Source organism: Notamacropus eugenii, chromosome 5, assembly GCF_028372415.1.
Source record: "Notamacropus eugenii isolate mMacEug1 chromosome 5, mMacEug1.pri_v2, whole genome shotgun sequence".
Lineage (NCBI taxonomy): Eukaryota > Metazoa > Chordata > Mammalia > Diprotodontia > Macropodidae > Notamacropus > Notamacropus eugenii.
The window spans coordinates 176,940,909-176,963,319 of NC_092876.1; the positions used below are offsets into that span (position 1 = coordinate 176,940,909).

Sequence of the window (22,411 nt, forward strand, 5' to 3'; positions counted from 1 at the left end):
TTTACTAAAGAAATTTTCATTTTACTAAGAGTACAAATCAAGAAACATTTATTAATTGACTACTATATACCAGGGTCCATGTACATGATAAATAGATACAAGGTAACTTGGGGGGAGGGGTAATTTGAGGAAGAAAAGTACTTCACCATAGGGGAATGGGGATGAAAAGCTAATAATTGGGAAGGTTTCATAAAGAAAATGATACCTAAAGGTGAGTATTGACAGAAGATATGGATTTTGAGAGGTGGGGATGAGAGAGGATACATTTCAGGCAAGAGGGATGTCTTGTACAATTGCAGAAAGATGGGAATGGGATGTGGACTTTGGGAGAAGACCAGTGTGTCTAGAATATAGAGCACCTGTAGGGGAGGACAGTGAACTAAGGCTGAAAGGCAGACAGGTTGGAACCCACCGGAGAGGGTCTTAACTGTGAAATTATTCATCATGTCCTTTGTTTGTGCCCAGTCCTTCCTATGCCCCTATATCATTAAGTAAAGCAATTTGATATAGCAGTAGATTGGTTTGAAAACAGAAGACCTAAGTTTTACTAACTAATTGGTTCTTGAGAGCAAATTCATTTCTGTGTCCTGAGACTCAGTTTTCCTATCTGTATAATGATGAAATGGGAATCTATTATCTTTGAGATCTCTTCCAGCCTCAATTCTAAGATCTTTTGATAAAAGAACATGGATTTCTGGCTGAAATAAAATGCCTTTGAGTTCACCCAAAAGTACAATTTCTGACAAGCTAATAAGTAAAGACAGAAAGATTGGGAAATTTCTGCTAGTGTTACTGGCTAATTTCTCTAAGGCTTTGGCACCAATCCACTTTAATGTTGGAGGTCATTTGCCCTACCCTAACCTGGAATCTAGTCAGTAATGTGAAACTGGTAGAGCTAAAAGGCTGCAATAGGCTAAAGTGAAACACTCCCAGTTAGCAAGCTTTGGGCTTTGGAGAGTTAAATAAGGTCTTAATTCTTTAGGTAGTATTAGATTGGGGGGAAGGATGGCAACTGGAACAAATGTACTGTTGGTAAACCACAAAGGGAAGAGAGATTCCAACTCAAGAGAGTGGTTGAGACAATTGTTATCTCTTTTATTTGCCATCAGAAAAGCTGCAAGAAAACTGCTAAGGGTCTATGTCCTGTTCCCAAGGGGAAAGAGGAATTGATATAGTTGTTGTCCCAAGCCCTGTCTCAGTACTGGGGGCCCTAAAGTCCCAGGGAGTGGTTTTGGTTTGGGTCACTCTGGGACATGCCTCAAAATCTAATGGAAAAATCAACAATCCTCCAGGAAGGCTGACAAAAGATGGAAAATCCCAGATTGTAAGTGGGGTGAGGGAGGGAGGGGAAGGAGGGTGAGGGAGGGAAGACGGTGATTACATAAACATCAGTCCTTCAAACAATGAGCAATCAGTATGTGAGTCACTAAGAAACACATCAATCCTCACACACATACACATAGATGTTTTAAAGAGATATATTGGCAATGGGGCTCATCCAGAAACTTCTTGACCTTTGAAACTAAGACCTTGTCACTAGAGACTAGTACCCTATTGAGAACTAAAGACTTCACTTGAGGGTGAAGGCAATTTCTATTTTTAGAGAGAAATTCAGCAATAAAAATGCACAATAGAATTTCAATAAATATACTTGTTTAGTGGAATTGATCCAGCATGGAACTAGTTAATTTTCCTCTCAGCTCCCCATCTCTTCCCCAATTGGTGAGTTTAGGCTATGTAAGTTCTATTTTGTTTTGTTTTGTTTCCTCCATCTCCTTTCTTCAGATTTATGATTCGATGAAAAGGACTTTACTGAAGGCGGAAGTTGGACTGGACAGCACATGTGGAAAATATAGGACAGGCCAAATGGTGGAGTAGTGGGTCTGCAGCTGATCGCCAAGTGGAGCTGAAGGGTGAAGTCAGCCAAGAGGCCTCAGGCATCTACCAAACAGAAGAGTTTGGGAAACCTGACCCCTGGAAGGGGAGAAGGACACAGGGTAATTGAGGAGGAAGCAGAAACACAGAGGTTCAACAGACATTGAAAAAGGGCTCCCTAGTTTCAGCATCTTAAAACTGAATCCAAAGGGAAGGTCTGGACAGTGCTGCTGAGCTGACAGTTTTCACATGGGTTGTTGCTTCCTGCTTGGAGAGCTTGCATTTCCAGGTTCTCAGTCGTTCCCTTCATAGGAAGCAGCTGGGATTATTTTTGCCCATCCATTTCAATGCCATCACCAACATACCCAGCTACCACCTTGTTAGTGCCAGCTGCACAACGGCTTTGGAGGCTGAGCCCAGATCTGTCTCTCTGAGTGGAAAATACCACATCTCTTGGAAAATATCTAATGACCCAGCTGATGAAAGAGCTATCCAAGCCCACTGGGGACACCTGCACTTGGACTGGAGCTCCCTAGGAATCATATCATCGCCCTTGATCCCAAAGGATTCAGACAGTTGGGGTCAGAGCCTTAGCAGCATTTCTAAAGGAAGGAAAGTATTAGCTGTACCATAAGTGCAGCTAATAAACACACATAACATGAGCATAAACACACAGAGCAGTGGTTTTGCTTTTGTGCCTCAGATTACAAATTAATAAATATGTTTATCAGGAAGTATATTTTTATAAGTGTGTTTATAAGTAAGCAGATTCTTCTTTTGTGAAATCACAAGAGGAGACTCCTACTATGTTACCTGGTTGGTGTTAATCATTATACTGACTAATAACAATAATGTGAGTCATATACAGGCTGAGGGGTGGATCTGAAGGGAGCCACAGTCAGCTGAAGTTTTATCACCTCTCTCAAAGGATCATTATCATACACTCTGGACAATCATTTCAGTTCATCCTAGATATTTCTTTAGAATGAGGTCATTAAGTCTTTCTACCTCTGCTTGATCAAAGGATAACAGAAGTATATCAGTTACCAAAACAAATTACCCAATTTGCAAATGTATTAGAAACATTCATACAATTTTGATGATACCTAATTTGCTTAAGGCCATATTCAAGGCATTATGCTATGTTCTAGAGGGGGAGAAGGCATTTGCAAAAATGATCAATAAAACAGGGTCCCTGAGACACAAATAATTTTAATACAAATTAGAATATGGTAAGTGTACCTAAGTAGCCCAAAGAGCTATGAGGAAGAGATGGCTTCCAGATAGGAGCATTGGACAGGGCAGGACACTTTGAGCTGGGACAGGCTAAAACATTTGGACTTCCCTTGTTGGGCAATGGGGAGCCATTAAAATTCAAGTGACAAATTCAGAGTTGTGCCATTACAAAGATCATCAATTTGTAGGATATATTTGTCTCAAAGGACTAAAATGAACTTCTTATGGCCATGAAACTCTATAACCTCTAGAGAAAGAAAAAAATAAAAGATAGTAGTAAAGCGGATTCTGCTGGCAAATAAAAACAAAGGGACAGGGGCTGGACCAATTATTTCACTGGACCATGGAACTCCCAGATGAGGAAACTCCCTCTACCAGTGCAGGTCAGCATCCTCTCTGAAGGTCTGCAACTTACAGTCCTAGAGAGTTGCCTAGGGTAATAAGAGGCTGAATGTTTGGCCCAGGGTCACAAACCAGTGTATATCAGAGAAGCACTTTGAACCCCTCAAGTCTTCCTAGTTTCAGGGTTGGCTCTTTAGCACTAAGACTTGGCTTGTTCTTTTAAGCTTTGGACTAACTTTCTGGTCCTCAAATCTATGTTAAACATTGATGACTCTTACTCAAAGATCAAGTGAGTTGATGTGGACAGTGCTTTTATATAAACCTGCTGCTGCTACTATTACTGTTGCTGTGGTTGGTATTCTTATTCATTTTAATTACCCTTACTAGTGATGTAGAGGAATTGGTGAGCAAATGGGCCCGGGGGTCTTTGTCCTATGAAAACTATGAGTGTAAGTCAAGATGATTTATAAAGTCTCTATCCTCATGGATGAGGCATTTTGAAAGCAGAAAAGCTTCTCTTTTTTTTTTTTCATTTTAGCCATATCTCAAAGAAGTTTTTCCCCTCTCCCTACTTCATGCCTATTTCAAGGATAATATAAAACAAGGATTTCAATTCATTCACATGCAACTCAGAGGGTACTATTTGGTTTTGAAGAACTCTTTAAGGGTTTGATTTGGTTTTGTTGTACCATTTAAAAGAAATGTTCTTCAAATCAGGAAGTTACATGTCACCAATACTATACAGAATATCATTCTCGATGACTTTGGATATGGTGAAGAACTGCCTTCTAAACCTGGCAAGATTCCTTCTCCATTCACTTCCCAAGGAGCCACTTAAAGTAGGCCAATGAATAATCCCATGAGACAATCACAGGAATTGTGTGGCCATCTGATATGGCATACCCATGGGTAGGGATTCCAGGATACTGGTTCTATCCCTGTCTTTCCACAACCCTGCTCTATAACTTCCCTCTTCCTGCTTATTGGAGTGTAACAAAATGGTAAAAGCTTTGGCCCAGGACTTATGCAATGACATAGAACACAGAGCTGGTATGGTACCCTTCTAACAGGAAAAGAAGATATTTTGTTACACAGGAAAGACACACCAAGATGCTGAACCCAGAGAACAGACAGGGTTGCCTTGTTTCTCAGTGTCTTTGAAAACAGGTTCATTTGAAGAATCCAACTCCTTCCTAGAACTAAGAAACCTAGAACCACAATGAACTGGTGTTTGAAGCATAGAATAAAAAAGGGAATAAAAGGGTAGGTTATGCTTTGTTTCTCTATTTTACTGGGTTCACTTTTCTGGGTCACCTGAATTAGGAATGGTATAACTTGCGGCTAATGAAACCAATGTTTCAGGGGAGGTGGTTGTTTGTTTTTTAAATTGTCATTGCTAAATAAAAGAAAGCCATGAAGAAGCTTTCTGGCTTCCAAAAATATTTCATAATGAATGAATTAATGAATGAGCAGTTGCTCTATTGGAAAGGACAAGACTGTGGAGAAAGGGCATTCAGTATTACAAAGTAGAGAAGGTCCTCAGCTGCTGGGAGGATCTGATAATTTTCCAAACTGATTCTAGGGAATCCTGCCTTTGCTTGCAGGAATGATCTGAGAAGCTCAATTTCTCCAGCCCAAGACAAATTCTCTCTAAAACTGTCTCTGTCTCTTGCTGTCTCTCTCATTGTCTCTGCCTCTCTGTCTCTGTCTGTCTATCTCTCACTTCAAAGAAGAATTCTGGTACAAAAACTTACTGGATGCAAGTAAATCCAAAGAGAATAAGACAACTTCCACTTATTACCTTAAGAAAGCAGAAAAATGTTGAGGTTTTTTCCCCATGCCTTTCATTTTAGGTTGTCTGGTCCTATGTTCACCCATCCAGGTCTTGTGACTGAGACAGGAAGGATTCTAGTATAAATCAAGAAGTGATTTGGGGAAAAAATTGATTTTAAATTGAATTGCTAAATATAAACTACTTAATAACTCCCTTGGCCAAAGGTGAAGATATTCATCCAGATTCCCATATTCCACAAACAGAATGACTTGATAATGTACCTGGGTGTTAATTCCAGGAACTCAGAGCAGTTTAAAAAAGGGATGAAAATCATCAAAATCAACAGATTTAGGCCAACACTAGTAGGTTACACATGCCCAAGGTGAAGGAAAACTTGGGTCTCTACAATTGTCATCTTTGAGGTTTGCCCATCAAAGGTGCTGGTAATTACTCTTAAGGTAAATTCAGTGGAAAAAGAAAACTTAAATCTGAGTCAAAATCCAGCCCGTTATAAACTTTATGAGCCAAGTTAGAATCTTGGCTCTGCTACTTAGAGTATGGGAAATCTTTGGCAAGTTTCTTAATTTCTATGGACCTCAGTTCTGTCATCTATAAAATGAGTGTACATACCTCGTAGGAGTATTTTCTAATTCTGTAGTGGGTCTACCTGTGCAAGCTATTATTTCTATTGTAAATGGGCATTCTGGAGTTAGCTGCTTTTGTTATCTCTTGTTCATCACATGGAGAAAAACTGAACATGAAATGATCTGTAGTAAGTCTTTAGTATAGCATACTTCCTCCACCTCCACCCACGTAAATGGGCCACAGACCTATTTTGGTTAAGGACAGCAGCACCTTTGCTGGAAAACCACTACCACAGTAATAGCAAAAAGCATGAGAAGGTTTATGAAGCTTCTGACTAGGCTTGATCCAAGACAGGGAAAATAGTGTTTCATTCTAACCCTTCCACCTAAATAAAGAAAATCCCATGCTATAATCTTATTTTCATTGTGTATGTCTGAAGTAAGAGGAACAAACATGGTGGAGGAGACAGCACCGGGGAAACAATTAGAACACTTGGCGACAACATCTCAGATTGTCAGAGTTAGGAGGAGACACAGGGACCAGCCTCTACCTGAACAGAAATCACCTCTACAATTGACATGGTGCTTGCTCATCCAGTCTTTGTCTAAAGATTTCCAATTGTGGTCAAATCACTACTTCTCGGCGTGGCCCATTCTCCTTGGGATAGATGTAATTGTTAGAAGTTCTTCACCCTGTTGAGCCAAAGTCTACCCCTCTGTTTAAGCAGGCTGGTCACACACCTGCTGCAGTCAAAAGTCCCAACAATACCCAACACCAATGCGCCTGTCCTATTTTCTTTGTACTGTTTGCATTTTTGTTTCTCCTTTTAAATAATATGCTAATGATTTTTTGACATCTTTCTCAAGCTCTCCTAATGTTTTCACTCAGCAAAATGTTATTCAAATGGAGTCAAAAAAAGGATGGACAAATGATTCCCATTTCACCCTCCGATGACCTGACATGACCAAAAATGCAAACTTGGGTCTCTTGTTACAACCTCTTGGGTTCCACTGCCAATCCACACAGCCACTGACGGAAATTCACACTGTTTGCATACAACATGCCAAGTTGGAGGGAGATGCCACTTCTTAGAAGGAAGCTTGTTCTGCGACAAAAAATACGGTCCTGAGAGAAGTCAATACGTGCCCCAGACGATACAGAGAAATCATCTGGTCCTTGCAGAGTAGCCTGAGAAAAAAGCCTCCAGATAGAAGTGGATTTAACATCTGTAGGAAGTGACCTCAGTCTGTCTCCCTCCCCTTCCCCAAAAGGAGTTTTAACACATTATTCCCACTGAAGTGCTGAGGATTTTGGTGACTCACTAGACTCACACATGGTTCCAATGAGCCCTTGACCATTACATGGTGGGGAGCAGGAAAAACAAATGAAACCAGTTGTAATTCGGCAGCAAGAACTCAGACCTGCCAGACAAAGGAGTTCCAATGCGTTTTCCCAAATTCAGTCAGGCACCTGACATGCGAAAGCTATTTTTAATCGCTGGATTTATTTCTTTCCTATTCCCTCCTCCTCCACCTCAGCAAACTTTACTGAGTCAGGGCAAAACCCAAATCAGTTCCAGGTGTTTAGGGAAACCCAGAAGAGGCTCTTCCGTTTCATGATCCAAGCCAGAAAGCAGAACCTTCCCCTGGACCCCGGAGCCAAGTTTTCTTGTTTCTCCATAGAGTAGGTTAAATCTCCCATTTCCTTTGGGCAAATGGCCTCACAGGGGAAACAGCCAACTGAATGTCTGTGCCCATCTGGAAGGGCTTCTGGATACTGGACTTTCTCAAGCAGCAAAGACAAGTCTTCAATCCATATAACATGGATAACATATATCCCCATAGGCTTGAGCATACATGCCTATGCTAAGTATTATAAACTCCCACAAAAGCATCCTATTCCTGTTCACAAGAAGCTTTTGTTCTGGTGTTATCTGTTGAGAGTCATTGATGGGCTCACCATTCTCCAAGGGAGAAGCAGTAAGATGGAGATATGGTTTTGCACTCATCTCAGTAAGGCTGTTAGTATAGTAAAGAAATAAAGAGTCTGAATATTTCCCAGCAAGCAAGCAAAGAGAAAAAAGTGAACACAAAGTGTGAGTCACAAAGACAGAAGCCCTATCTCTGTCCTACTGTGTTTCATTCTGAGTACCCCCTTAATAGGAGAGACATTGACAAATTGGAACCTACCCTGAGAAGGGAGAATATTATATAGTAAAGAGACTTTAAACTATGTCACATGAGAATCAATGAAAGAAACTGACGGTGTTTAACCTGAAGAAAAGGAAAACAAAACACAAAGGAGACAAAAAAGTCATGGATATTTTGAGCTAGAAGAGACCTTGGAGATAATCTAATTCAGTACTTTCATTTAAAAAAAAAGTTTTATTGATTCTCTTCCTTTTTTTAAAGATCACAGTCCCTTCCCAATGATTCTTCCCCACCCTCAACTTTTATATTTAACAGAACTCTCTTTTGTGTAACAAGTACAGTCAAGCAAAATATAATCAGCACATATAGAATACCACTAGAGTTATTGAATGAAGTGTTTGGGAATGCTGAGTTTGGAATAAGTAACTCTGAATTCAAATTCTACCTCAAATAGTGACTAGCTCTCTGACCCATGGCAGGTCGCCTAACCACTATTTGTCTCTGTTTCCTTACCTGTAAAAGTGAGGGAGTTGGATTCAAACTCTGAGATGTCTTCTGACTCTAAACCTATGATCCTATAGCCTCTCTTCTGGGGGGCACGGGCCATGCTTCACCATCCACCTTCTGAAGTCATGACTAATGACTGTATTAATCGTAATTCTGAAGGGTTGCACTATTCTTTTATAGTACTATAGTAATTATACAAATTGCTTTCCTGATTCTACTTATTTCATTCTGCACCAGTTCATATGTGTGAACAAATCACAAATTAAAGTTATCACTTAAAACATAGGAGGAACAATCCAGGATAGTATTTAGAATAAATTATAAATGATAGTCATCTTATAAACCCTCCCAAGTTTCTCTAAATTCTCCAGTCACCATTTCTTGTAGTATAATAATATTCCCTTATATTCATTTACTGCAATTTATTCAGCTATTTTTTAATTAATAGATACCCACTACCTTCTACTTATTTGCTACTACAGAAATTACAGCAATTGATATATATTATATATATAATATGTGTATATGTGTATATGTATGCATATATATATACACACATATATATAAGTGCATATGCATGGCATACACACACACACACACACACACACACACACACATATATATATATATATATATATATATATATATATATATATATATATATATATATACACACATACACACATGTAAGTGTGTATATATATGGCACCTCTGTTTCTCTTTCTCCTTGAGTTGTATACCTTGAATGGTATCATTGGGGTAAAGGATATGTAAAGTTTAGAGACTTTTTCAGTGTAAATCATCAAATTATAATTTCAACAATAGCTTATTAGTGTGACTATCTTCCTATAGTCCCTTTTCATCTTTGTCCATGATATGTCAACCCTTTCCTTTTATAGATGTGGAAACTAAGACCAAAAGATAGTTGACTAACCCAAATTTACATAGGCCATATGTAGCAAAGGCAGGAATTTTAACGCAGGTTCTCTGCCTATAAATACAGGATTCTTTCCATTACATACTACATGATTACTAATTTCAAGGGCTGGCAAAGTAAAAGATTAGATTTGCTCTATGTAGCCTTAAAGGGGAAAACCAGAATTACTGGATGGGAGTTACGGGGAGATAGATCTCAGAACAATATAATTAAATATGTTTCTAATAATTAGAGATGTTCAAAATAAAATGTAAGGGGTAGGTAGAAAGTGGGGAGTTCCTTGGTACTGATGGTATCCAAGCAGAACCTAACTGATCACTTGTCAGGGATGTTAAAGGGATTCATTCAGGAGAATAGACTAGCAAGGGTCCCCCTACCTGGGTCCCTTGCAACACTGAGATGCTGGATATTTTCTTTTTTGTAACTACAAGGCCTTTTTGATGTCAGCAGTTCCCTCATCAAGTGACTATCACCATCTAATATAGGTTTGCCACCTATATAAATCTGCATTCTAGATCCTGCATTAAACTCCCTTCCCTTCCCCCTGACCCCTCAGTCTTTTAAACTTTTAAAAATGTCAAAGAAAATGTGACATAAAACAAAGATATGACTTTCTGGTTCCTAAAACTATTTGCCATATTTAACCATTTGATGAAAACCAACCTGCACCTTTTCCTAAGCATCTAGGCCTTTAATTTTGTAAATCTCTTATTTGCCATTTAAAGGAATATTTGCCCTAGGGATAAAAATTCTAACTAACTAGGGTCATTTAAATACTATAGTTCCAAGAATCATTTAAGCCTCACTTCTTGTTTTTGCTTTTAAGAGAAAGTTCTATATTGGGGAAAAACTATAATAATATCTTTCAAATGAGCTTTACACAGGTTGGAGTGACTTTTTATATAGTATCTACCCTTATTCTGGAGGGGTCCCAAATTTTATAGTACAGTAATTATTCCTCCTTTCAAAGTGCACAAGAATAATCGTTACTCTACCAGGATAGAAAACACAAATACAGCTCTTCCAATTCCAAGGGCCTTATGGATCGTACATCCAAATGGCTCTTCCCATCATTCAGACTTCTGAGTCAGATTCATCTTCTGCCCCCATCTTTATCTAAAGGGCCTTAATGCTCTTAGGACCAGTAACATCACAAAATAATTCCATTCAAGAAGGGATTTTTTAAAAAATCCAAAATCTTCTATCCTGCCACTATCTCTCAAGCCACTTTTTTTGGGGAGGGGGGGGTGCTATAAGGCTAATGCCAAGTTACTTCTTCCCACTGGGATGCTCATTCATTTGGACAGATACATTTTTGAAGACATTTCTGTCTCTCTCTCTCTCTCTCTATGTCACTGTCTCTTTCTCTCTCTGTTTTCCCTCCTTCCCTCCCTCATCTCTAAATTGCAAAGGACAAGAGGATAAATGGATGGAAAACGTAAATACATTTCTCTTCATTTTTGCCATTTATTTGTTAGGGAAAAAAGTTTTATTTGGAGGAAGGGATGGTTCTTAATCCCCAGCACATTTCACAGAGACAGCTGCTACAGCCCAGAGACTTGAAACACTCAAAGGCTGCTCCCTTTCCTCCACTGAATCAACTTCTCAGACCAGGAACATTTGCTGGTCTTGTGCTAAGCCTGGGCTTCAGGCCCAGTTGGCATTCTGTTTAGAAGGCAAGGTGGAGAGTAGGAGGGGTCTTGAGAATCAAAAGTTCTGTTCAGTTGGGAAAGGTGGGCACTGATGAGGCATAGCAGACAATATGGGCAAAACAAATGGAGTAGAGGCCATTTATTTAGGCTGGACCGGTTGAAGTTTTTCTGCACTTTTGAACTGTTTTCTCAAGGCCTGCCTCTCCCTCCTACGCAGGAAGCAAACCCAGAGACAGGCATCTTGCAGCTAAGGCTCCTGTCTTCCAGACCTAGCCCCTGGGAAAAAGCAGGAGGAGATGGGATTTGGGAATGAGGAGAGAACAAGGAAGAAGAGAAAAGAACAGAAATCTGGAGTCAGGGAACAAGAATAGAAAGTGTAAATAGAATAGAAAGCCAGAAGGTAGGAGAAGAGAAGGGGGAAAAGAGCCATAACTGAAGAAGACCAGGGGAAAAAGGAGGGTAATGGAGGTTTCCAAAGGAAGGGAGTAAAGACACTGAGGAAGAGAGAAAGGAAGATGGATAAGGGAATCAAGAGAGGCAAAGGTATTACAGAATCTTTGGTTCTGAAGGGACTAGATCATCTAGTCACAGAATCTTAAAAGCTGAAAGGAAACTCAAGGGTTATATGGTCCGATCCATACCTGCAGAGGAGATGCTTATAGAATGTCCCCAACAAATGGTCAAATTGTGTCTACTTGAAGATCACTACCAGAGACCCTACAACCACAGCTTCTGGGGGCAGGTGATTTCCACTTTGGGGTAATTAATTGTTCAGAAATTTGTTGTGTCAGCCCCTCCCCCCTTACTTGAAAAACCTAAATTTGTCTTTCAGCAACTCCCAACAATTATACCTAGTTCTAGCCTCTGGAGTGAAAAACAACTATAATCCTTCTTTCATATAAGACCCCTTCAAATAATCAAAAGTAATTATCAAGCCTTTTAGCAAGCCTTTTCTTCTTCAGACTACCGAATTGCTTTCAACTTATCCTCCAATGGGAAAATTACCATCTTGGTCTCTCCCTTCAGGACCAACCCCCTCATTTTCTAGATGAAGGAACTGAAGCCCAGAGAGAGGAGGGAAGCAGGATCATGCTTTATTATTTGCAGAACTGGGACTAGGTCTCGGGTCCCCTAGTCATCAGGCCAGTGCTTGCTTCCATTGTACTACACTCCCTCAGCTATCATGTGATTATAGATTAACCTACTATGGGGTAGATGTAGATAGAGAGCAGTTGCCTGTGGGGAAAAAATTTGGAAACTGAGGCACAGAGAAAGATGTCATGGAGAAAGAAGGGAAATCATATAGGATCTTGGTGTAGCAGAGTCAGACTACATGAATTTAAAGAACGTATCCTCTCAGTCTAGCTTAGGACTCCCAAATAATAAGGCTACATTCCTAACCCCACAGGGCTCATTCCTGGAATGGAACATTTCCAAAGATAGCCCTCTCTAGATTTTCTTGCCAATGGCCTCATTCTGGAATGAGAAGAGCCGCAAGGAATTCCAAGAACAGTCTATTCATCCAAAGATATACACAATGGACAACTAAAGTAAGGGCATGCCCTGTCAGTTCAGCAAATCTCTCTTCCTGCCTAATTCCCACAGGTTTTAAATGCTTCAAGCAATCAATAAGCATTTATTAAGCACCAAACTGTGCCAGACATTCTTCTAGATGCTAGGGATTGAAATACAAAGAATGAACCAATTCCTATTTGAAGGAGTTTTCAAGAAAGAGTCTTGGTTTTAATTAATGATGTTTAAAAATTGATACTGGTCTATAATTTTTCAAAAGCATCTATTTCCCTCATTTATGTATATGTTACACACACACACACACACACACACACACACACACATATTAAATGAGGAAAGGTCCCTTTTTCCAACGGAAAATCAAAAGCCCTTTTAGAGATAAAAGTTGGTCTTCAAAAACCCCTTATAGAGGACTCTGAAACCCCACATCTTGGTGCTGCAGAAAGAAAAACAAAATGGACATTCTTCTTATATTCTGAAACTTTTTTATGCATTTGTGTTTTCCTTTTAATAAATCACAAGAAGAGAAAAGCACACAGAAATCCATCCTTACATAGTATCTGCTTTTGATCCATGGAAAATCACTTGGAAAATTCACAACATTTCAACCCCATTTCCCTCATACCAGTTCTGGGAAGAACTAAGAAAAAAAAGAGAAGGGGATAGCTGACTGCCAATGTGCCAACCACTTGTGATGAAACAGTGCAATGGGCCCCAGACTAGAGGCAAACATTTGCCATCAAGAGTACTACCATACGGGATTGTTTTGAGAATCAAATTAGATAATATGAGAAAATCACTGTGAGATATTATCTACTATCACCATGATTTTTATTAATATCATCATTATTATTACTACACATTCAAAGTTGGATGCATCATCCTGTATACACTGAACCACATTTGCCAGCTTCATGAAAAACGATCATTAAAAGTATATTTAAGTTTACACAGTTAGATTTAAATCAATCACTGGACTTAGAGTGAGGAAGACCCAAGACCATATCTGGTCTCTGACACTTACTAGCTGTGTCACCCTTGGAAAGTCACTTAACCACTGTCTGCCTCAGTTTTCTCATCTGTAAAACAAAAATAATAATTGCACCTACCTCCCAGGGTTGTTGTGAAGATTAAATGAGATAATATTTATAAAGTGCCTAGCCTAGTGCCTGGCATACAGTAGGTACTATAAAAATGCTAGTTAATATCATTCTATCATTGGAGCCTAGAACTTGGAAGAAAAGGTCATGGAGTCCAATCTTCTACCCAGAGCAGCAATCTTTCCTACAACATTCCCAATGAAGTACCATTCAACTGCTGCTTGAACATTTCTGGTAATGGAGAACTCATTATTTTTTGAGGCACTCCAATTCCATTTATGGATAGCTGAAACTCTTAGAAGTTCTTTCTTACTGTGAGCCAAAATCTGCTTCCTTATAACTTGCACCTACATAAAGGCAGATTTTGGTGTAGGACATAGAAAATATAGAATCTGGTGCTGGCCCTGCCTGTGTACTAACCAGGTGGCCTTGGCCCTTAATTAAACTCCATCTGTTAGAAAGATGGGGAACAGAATTCTCTCACACAGTTGTTTTGGGGACTTAATAAGATAATAGATGTGAAAGCCCTTTGTAACCAAAAAGTGCTACATAAATGCTATTAATTATATCATGTCTTATTATTGGTCCTAGTTCTTTCCTCTGCACTACACAGAATAAACCTAATCCTTCTTTCCTGTGGCACCTTTCCAATGTCTAAAGGCAGAGGTTATGTCATTCCTAAATACTGTTTTCTCCAGACTAAATATTCCCAGTTCCTTCTGCTATTCTGCAAATAAGGAGATCCAGACCCTTTACCATCCTAGTCATCCTCCTTTGAATATACTCTAGGTTATCCTGGTCTTTCTTAAAATAGGGCAGGATGAACAGGACCTAATACTCCAAAGTACCTATCACACAGGGTAGCTGTGAGACTCAAATGAGATAATGTATATAAAATGTCAGTTATGCTCACAAATGCCTGAATTATGATGACTGCAATGAGAATGAAAATGAAAGAAAAGATTCACGAGACATTACAGAGAAAGAACTAGCCAGAAGGTGAGTGGACTAGGGGTGTGTGAAACATTGCCAATAGTGTCAGGTTCAATTGATGTGCTGGTTAGTTTTGCTGAACTGCTGTCTTTTTTTTTATTTTGTTACAAGGGATATCTCACTGGTAGGGGAATTGGGATAATATTTTCAGAAGTAAAATTGATGTAAAAACAAAAGATATTAATATTTTAATTATAAAAGAACTGAGGACTTGACAAATGATGGAAATAAGAAGCAAGGTGGTGGGAAGAAGAAGAAGAAGGAAGAGGAGGAGGAGAAAGTGGAGGAGGTGGAGGAGGTGGAGGAGGAGGAGGAGGAGAAGAAGAAGAAGAAGAAGAAGAAGAAGAAGAAGAAGAAGAAGAAGAAGAAGGAGAAGAAGAAGAAGAAGAAGAAGGAGAAGAAGAAGAAGAAGAAGAAGAAGAAGAAGGAGAAGGAGAAGAAGAAGAAGAAGAAGAAGAAGAAGGAGAAGAAGGAGAAGGAGAAGAAGGAGAAGAAGAAGAAGGAGAAGAAGAAGGAGGAGGAGGAGGAGGAGGAGAAGAAAAAGGAGAAGGAAGAGAAGGAGAATTAATGTTTATATAGTGCTATTAGGTTTGGAGGACACTACACTACACTACACACACACACACTACACACACACACACACACACACACACACACACACACACACACATTATCTCCTAAGTTTTCAGATTGGGCTGGATGATGATGCCACCAATAGAAACAGAAGAGTTCAGAGGAAGAGCAGATTTGGGGATAATCGTGCAAAGTTCAGTTTTAGACATGTTGAAATCGAGGTGACAGCATTCCATCTAAGTGGGCCATTAAACTGATTCCTTATTAAGAGCCACAATTAAATAACTAGAAAGTTTCTTTAGAGACAAAGGTATCAGATCAGCCACAGTCCTACACACTGTAACTTGACTCTAGCATAGTGATGTCATTTTGGTCCTCTTTGAGAAAGGAGAACAAGCAGTGTTGGAGCCAAACAGTACCAGATCTCTAGAACCAAATGTTAAATTTCTGATATGAGCATTTACACCTTGGAAATCCATAAATGCTACAAATTAGGGCTTGATTTAGTGCTTTATTGACTATCTAGACTTAAGAAAGTAAAAAAATCTTAATAATGCAGATTAAACTTGAAAGTCAATACTTAAAACTTTTACCACCAGCATACCACTACTTAGCATTATCTATTCAATCCCTCCCTTCCACAGATGAAGGTCTTACTCAAGGTTACTCAACCAGTAAGTGGCATAGCTGTGACTTAAATTCAAGTCTTCTGACTCCAGATCCAGCCCTTTCCTGTAAGAAAACCTCTAGCTTTTCTTCCAATTCCTAGAATTCTTTTTACGAGAAAGAGGGAGTGCCAGACTCAGGAGGGAGAGGTCCTTGAATTGTATTCTGTCTATGAGTCCTAAAGTATGACCATGGGCAAGTCACTTCACCTTTTGGAGATTCACTTTCTTCATGTGTAAAATGGGGATGATGATATCTGGAGCATCTACTTTATTGTGAAGAACAAAAAAGAACTATAAAATGATCTGCAAACCTTATGGTGAAATATGTAAGACATTCATTGTTAAATATGATTTTTATTAAATTAAGTGTTATTATTATATTTAGTGTTCTTGTTACACCAATGCCCACAAGGATCTTGGGAAAGATTGTCAAGTGCTCTGCTGAAATCAAGTCACACTATGTTTATGGCATCCCCCTGCCTCACTTATTGACTTCTCCGGGACCCTAGCACACATCACTCCTTCCACATACCTCTTACCAAGCCTTAGCAAGCTGAGAGGTGTTATACATACACACAACCAATACAGAAAGAAGGATAACTGGAATTCAGAAAGCAGCAAAATAAGGGAGCAGTGGTAATTACAAAAAAGCTTTGAGGAACAATGGGTAGTTATAGAACAATAGATGCAGACAAAGTCTTAATCTATTTATATCTGCCACAGTCAGTCTCAGCCAGACAGGAGGAACTGGACGTCTGCCCTTAATGCACGTCTCCAACTGGACCTGAGTTAGGAGGAGGTCACTGAGAGGAAAAAAAGCCTTCCACTTGAAGGGTGGAATAGGGAATAAAAGTCCTTTTTACTTATGTAGGTCCTGTGTTCCTTTAGGGTAGATCTCTTTAGACCAGCGGTTGTTCATTCGTTTTGTGTCATGGAACCATTTGTTATTTTGGTGAAGCCTTTTCAGAAAAATGTTTTATTTTGCTTTGAATTCATAAAAGAAAGAAATGCTAAATTTCAGAGGTGAGGGAAAATAAATATTTTTCCCATTCAAGTTCACAGATCCCCTGAAATCTATAACACAGACCCTTTGGGGATCCTTGGACCCCAGATTAAGAACCCCTATTTCAGATACTCTAGGATGGCTAGTCACCTTTTGCTGAAGTGCAGCCTTGCTCAGAAGGAGACGATCAGGGATGGGACACTATTTAGCATAATGAAAGCATGAAGAAGGCAGGACGAATGGGCTCAGCCTACATAGATTACAGTAGAGGCCAGATGCTCAGCCATTGGACCTTGATGGGCTGTGTGATCCCTTTCAACTTTCTGTTTAGAAAAGGGAAAGGGCACAGGGTAAAATGGCTCAATATTCCAAGATTAACTTCTTCAAGTATAGGAAAAAAATTACCTAATGACTTTGACTAAACGCCAAGTGACAAAGAGGCAGGGACCTGAAGGTTGGAGACCAGAGTTGAAATTCTGGTTCTGACGCTAGTCATGTAACTACAAGGTTCTGTTAACCTCTAGGACTCAGTTTCTTCTTCGGTAAAACAGAGATAATAATACTTGCATTCCTACTTCATAAGAGTATCATAAGGAAAGTACTTTGTAAACCCTATAGTGATAGAAAAATATGAAGTACTGTTATAATTTCTATTTTGGAATCAGTAGAAAGGGGCCTACAAGGCAGATTTCCAAAACCTTAGTAGCCTTTTTCGGATCTTTGGAAAGTTCAACTTTGACTTTAACAGCTTTTGGAGTGATAATCAGGTCTAATCCTCTCTAAACACCTCACTAATATTCCTAATCCCCCTCAGGATTGCCCAAAGGCCAGCAACAATCAGATAAACCTGAAATAGATACCAAAAACTGAATGAAAGCAGTCTGGGTGTGGTTAAAGCAAAGGCAAGTCCTCTTTGAAGCATTATAAGACAGTTATGACCTTAGTGAAGATCTTTCATTAACAGCCCTTCAGAAAAGACTACTCTATTTGATAAAAATGATAGCTAACATTCAATTTAATACCTTAGTACTTTAAGATTTGCAAAGCACTTTATAAATATCAAATTTAATCCTCATAGCAACTTGGGGGGGGGTGTTAGGTGGAATTATCATTCCCATTTTACAGATGAGGAAACTGAGGCAGACATAGGGATATATGACTTGCCCCAAGTCACACAGCTATTAAGGGCCTGAGATCATATTTGGACTCAAATCCTGATTCCAGTTCCAGTAATCAACCTGTGGCATCACTTCCCTGTATAGAATAAGCATCTTGTGTCTTATTCTCTCAAGGTTTAATGAAAGGTCCTACTGTTGATGTCCAAGAATCCCAAGCCCAATTACAAAGTTTGAATCTCCATATTTCCAAATGTTCTGAGTATAATACGGAGGTATATTGAGTTGTAGAACTCCCACTTCTATCTGCAAAAAGAATTATGCAACAGGAACAGTTTTCTCACAGTTCTAACTTCCACATGATTCCTGAGTCAGGTCAACTGGGTTGGAACAGTCAAAAATTATATCATCTCCCTGTCTACCTCTAGCACCTAGTCTCTCAGTCAATCTCACCACATCCTCTGAAGAATTATCAGGTTAAGTGTTACTTTTCCAATCCTATAGATTAAGAAGCTGAGCCACAAAGCTGGTGAATTGTCAAGGACTACAAGAAGCAGTCAGTAATTGGAAATGGACCCTAGGGCCCACTCCATTGGCCCAGATATCACATGAACCAATATTCTGGGAATGAAGACAATCTATATAGCAATCTGGAAAACAAAAGGAACCAAGGTAACTTACATAGTGGTAAGGGATTAATATATAAACACTGGAGGAACACATCTGGGTTAGAGAATCTGGTGGAAACAAGATACTGAGTGAATTGTTTGACTCACAAAAATGCCATAAAGATCAGAGCTCTGAGCGGTAATATAGACCTCTGGCATCCTAACAGAACTACTCTAATGCCTTACTTTGACAAATATTGCTTCTTTCCTTTCTAGACATATTCTATTCTCCTATTCTCATCATATGTTCCCAACAAAATTCACTTCTCCGACTCTATTGGTACCTTGCTAGTAGTACTTTACTATCACCCTTGCTGGTGGAACCATTCCTTCATAATTTAAGAAACCTATAGAAAGTTACACCTTGAGAGATAAGATACCTATGGTCAGTGTGAATTGACATTAGAAGAAATGTTTGGTGGGAACTTGAGGCAGTCCTTCCTTTGAAGCCTAGGGCTCAGCAGCTTCTAGATCTTCTATTCTAAATTTAGCTACAGTTTATAATTCAACACCAAACCTCCAGATTTACTGAAAAGGATAGTGATGGTTACTTTGGAGTTTGTAAGCACACCAAACATTCTGCTCTATAGCTTCAGAAATTTACAGGATAGGCTATCCAAAAACGCATACTTGGCTCTGAAGAACAATTGGAAATTCTACTATAAACTTGCTGGATTTAAGTAATGAATGACTCAAGATTTCCAGTAAGAGTCACACCCATGGATTATCAAAGAGGTACTTAGGATATACAAATAGATCATTGAGACATCCCCAGACCTGGTTAATTAATTGGATGTTTGACTGGCTTTAGCTGAGGTTACTTCCAAGCTCCCCTGGATAGCCTGCTTAGATCTGGGGTGAGGAATACCTGAGTTCAAATCCAGTCTCAGACACCTACTAGCTGTGTGACCCTGGGCAAGTCATCCTCAGTTGGTTTTCTCATCTATAAAATGGGGATAATAATGGCACCTGTCTCCTGGGGTTGTTGTGAAGATTGAATGACATGATATTTGTAAAGTACTTTGCAAACCTTAAAGCCCCATAAAAATGCTAATTATTATTATTACTTAACCTCTTAGCTTTTGCATTTGCTTTGGACTACTTGGACTACTACCATGAGCACCTCACCAGACACTTTCTCTTGTTCTAATCCGTCCTGCTTCATGAAGCACAAGAAGCTCCATGAATCACAAAATCATAGCCCAGGCCAAATACGGCAAAGAAATTTACAGAATTTGCTATAAAATTTTTAACAGTGCTTCTCCTAGCTGAATGTTTTCTTCCTTGGCAATTCAACGTAACTGGGGTGAACAAAGAACAGACAAATGGCAAAGAAAAAAGAGCAAAGATCTGACAGTAAGCAGGAATTGTAGACCATTCTTTTCTTCAAAATCACAAAATTGGAAAGGACTTAGGGCCCAACTCTTACGTTTCCCCTCAGATCTCATGCTATGTTAATACCACCTCCAAAATAACCTAGAATGGGCTACTCCTCCTCCCAAAGGAAAAACTACATAGAAACAAGACAGAGAATCTGCCATCAGACATAGAAGTGATATATGTAAGGTATAGAAAGAGACATACTTTTCTGGACATGACCACTATGTGAATTCATTTTGCTTGACTGTGCTTTTTTTTTTTTTTTTTACCATTTTTTTCTTTCTTTACTGGTAGCAAAAGGTTATTAATTTAGTATTGCCAAAAGAAAAGAGTTATTGAAATTTTTTTCAAATATACAGAAGGTTAAAAAAAGGGAATTAAAAAGGAAACATAGGGCAGTTTTGAAATTAATATGTGGAATTTATTATACCTTTTTTAAAGGAAGTAACATGAAATGGAGATTTGCAATTTCATATAGAATCCTTTTTTGTATTTTTGAATATAAAAATGGAAATGTCTTTTTTGTTATTTAAGTTCAGAATTATTTTAATTTTAAAAAGGACATGAAGATAATGCTTCCTTTACAAAACCAAACCTAGCCAACATTCAAATTCTCCTATGATTTGGGAAAGCCATTTCCTTTGGGTTTTAGCTGTGATATAGTCACCAAATTGAACTAGATTCTTAAGACTAAGTAACTGAGATAATCCATTCAGAAGGCATACCAACCAGATTTGGGATTCTACATACCAACAATATTCCCTTCTTTTAGCCCAAGTTATGAGTTTCCATTCAAAGCTGTGAGATGTGATGATGGATGACTCGATTCTTGAAGGGAGAGATCCAAACACTACACTAGAGATTAAAAGGCAATCGCAGAATCATGAGACTAGAAGGAATCTTAGAGATAAATCAGTCCAGTGTCTTTGTTTTACTGATGGTTACATTGAAGTTCACAGAAGACAAGTGTCCTTCTTAAGATCTCAGTTATTGGTATTACTAAAGACTATTACCCAGGGCTCCTGATTAAGCCACTGCTTTCCATTACATCACGCTATTGCCTAACAGCCGCCTCTTTAAGATATCTAACTTTTACCACACTCAATTCACTCTGGCTACTCTTGACAATCTAACCAAAATGAAAAAATTCTAATTTTAAACCTAGTGATGGGGACTATCCACGTTAAGATTTATCAAAATGAAAACAAAAGGAGGAAAGAGAGAATTCTAGATTCTTGAATGTCTAGCACCTAACAAAATAATTCCAAGATGCTAGATACTTAACATTTCAGCAGAAATTGAGTTATGGAAAAATGAGAGGGGTGGGGGGAGAAGAAAGAAGAAGAAGAGGAAGAGGAGGACAAGGAGGAGGAAGGTGAGAGGCAGAGAAAGACAGGAGAGAGACAGAGGGAGACAGAAGAAAGGAGAAGAGAAGAGGGAAGGAGAGGAGAGAAGGGAGGAGAAAGAGAGGAGAGGGGAAGGGAGGACAAGAGAAGAGAAAAGAGGAGAGGAGAGAGGAGAGGAGACAGACAAGCAGACAGAATAGGGAAATGGAATTCCCCAGGGAAGAGGGACCGGGATTAGTGACAGAGCTAGGATATAAATTTAAAGAACCTGCTGTAGGAATGTTGGATATCAGTAGATCAATTCACTCTGACTACTCTTGACAACAGTCAAGCTACTCCAAGCTATGAATAAGGCCACATTCCTAACCCAAAAGAGCTCATCCCTGGAATAGAAAAGTTCCAAAGATAGTCCTATCTACTTTTTCTTGCTAATGGCCTTATACTGGAATGAAAATGGTCATGAAGAACTACAAGGACAGTGCATTTGTCTAAGGATACAGCTATCAGCTGAGCTGCAGAAAGGGAATACCCTGCTTCAACAAATCTTCTTCATTGTATAGATCCTGTAAGTTTTTCTTCCTCCCTCTTGATAATGGTGTTTGAACCCATCAGACTTCAGCAAAGACAAGAAAATGGTGTCAGGTACTCCACTGATCCCACAGATGCCCCCGAGTCTCGCCTAAGCCAGCCCTGAAATAGACAGGAGCCGATGGCTTTTTCTGCAGCAAACCCAAGAGAATAGTAAGTCGCCAGGCAGCCCCAATCTCCAGATCGATGTGCTTGATAGGTTTAGACATAAGAGGAAGATGATCAACGATCTTGGGGGAGGGGACCACAACTATTCCTCTTGTGCCTGGTCAGGTGGGAAAGCGAGAGAGACCATGGGATAAAGAGCTCTCATCCCTGCCTAACAAATTACTGCACATCATCCGGAAGCTATTAGGAAATTAGCCTCAAGCTACAGCCACAGCCCC

General features: G+C 39.3%; 1 protein-coding gene across 2 annotated transcripts in view; it reads right to left on the reverse strand.

The window, feature by feature from the left end:
• Positions 1-22,411, reverse strand: part of ETS1 (ETS proto-oncogene 1, transcription factor) — a 189,897-nt gene that overhangs the window by 38,738 nt on the left and 128,748 nt on the right. The window lies entirely within an intron of this gene.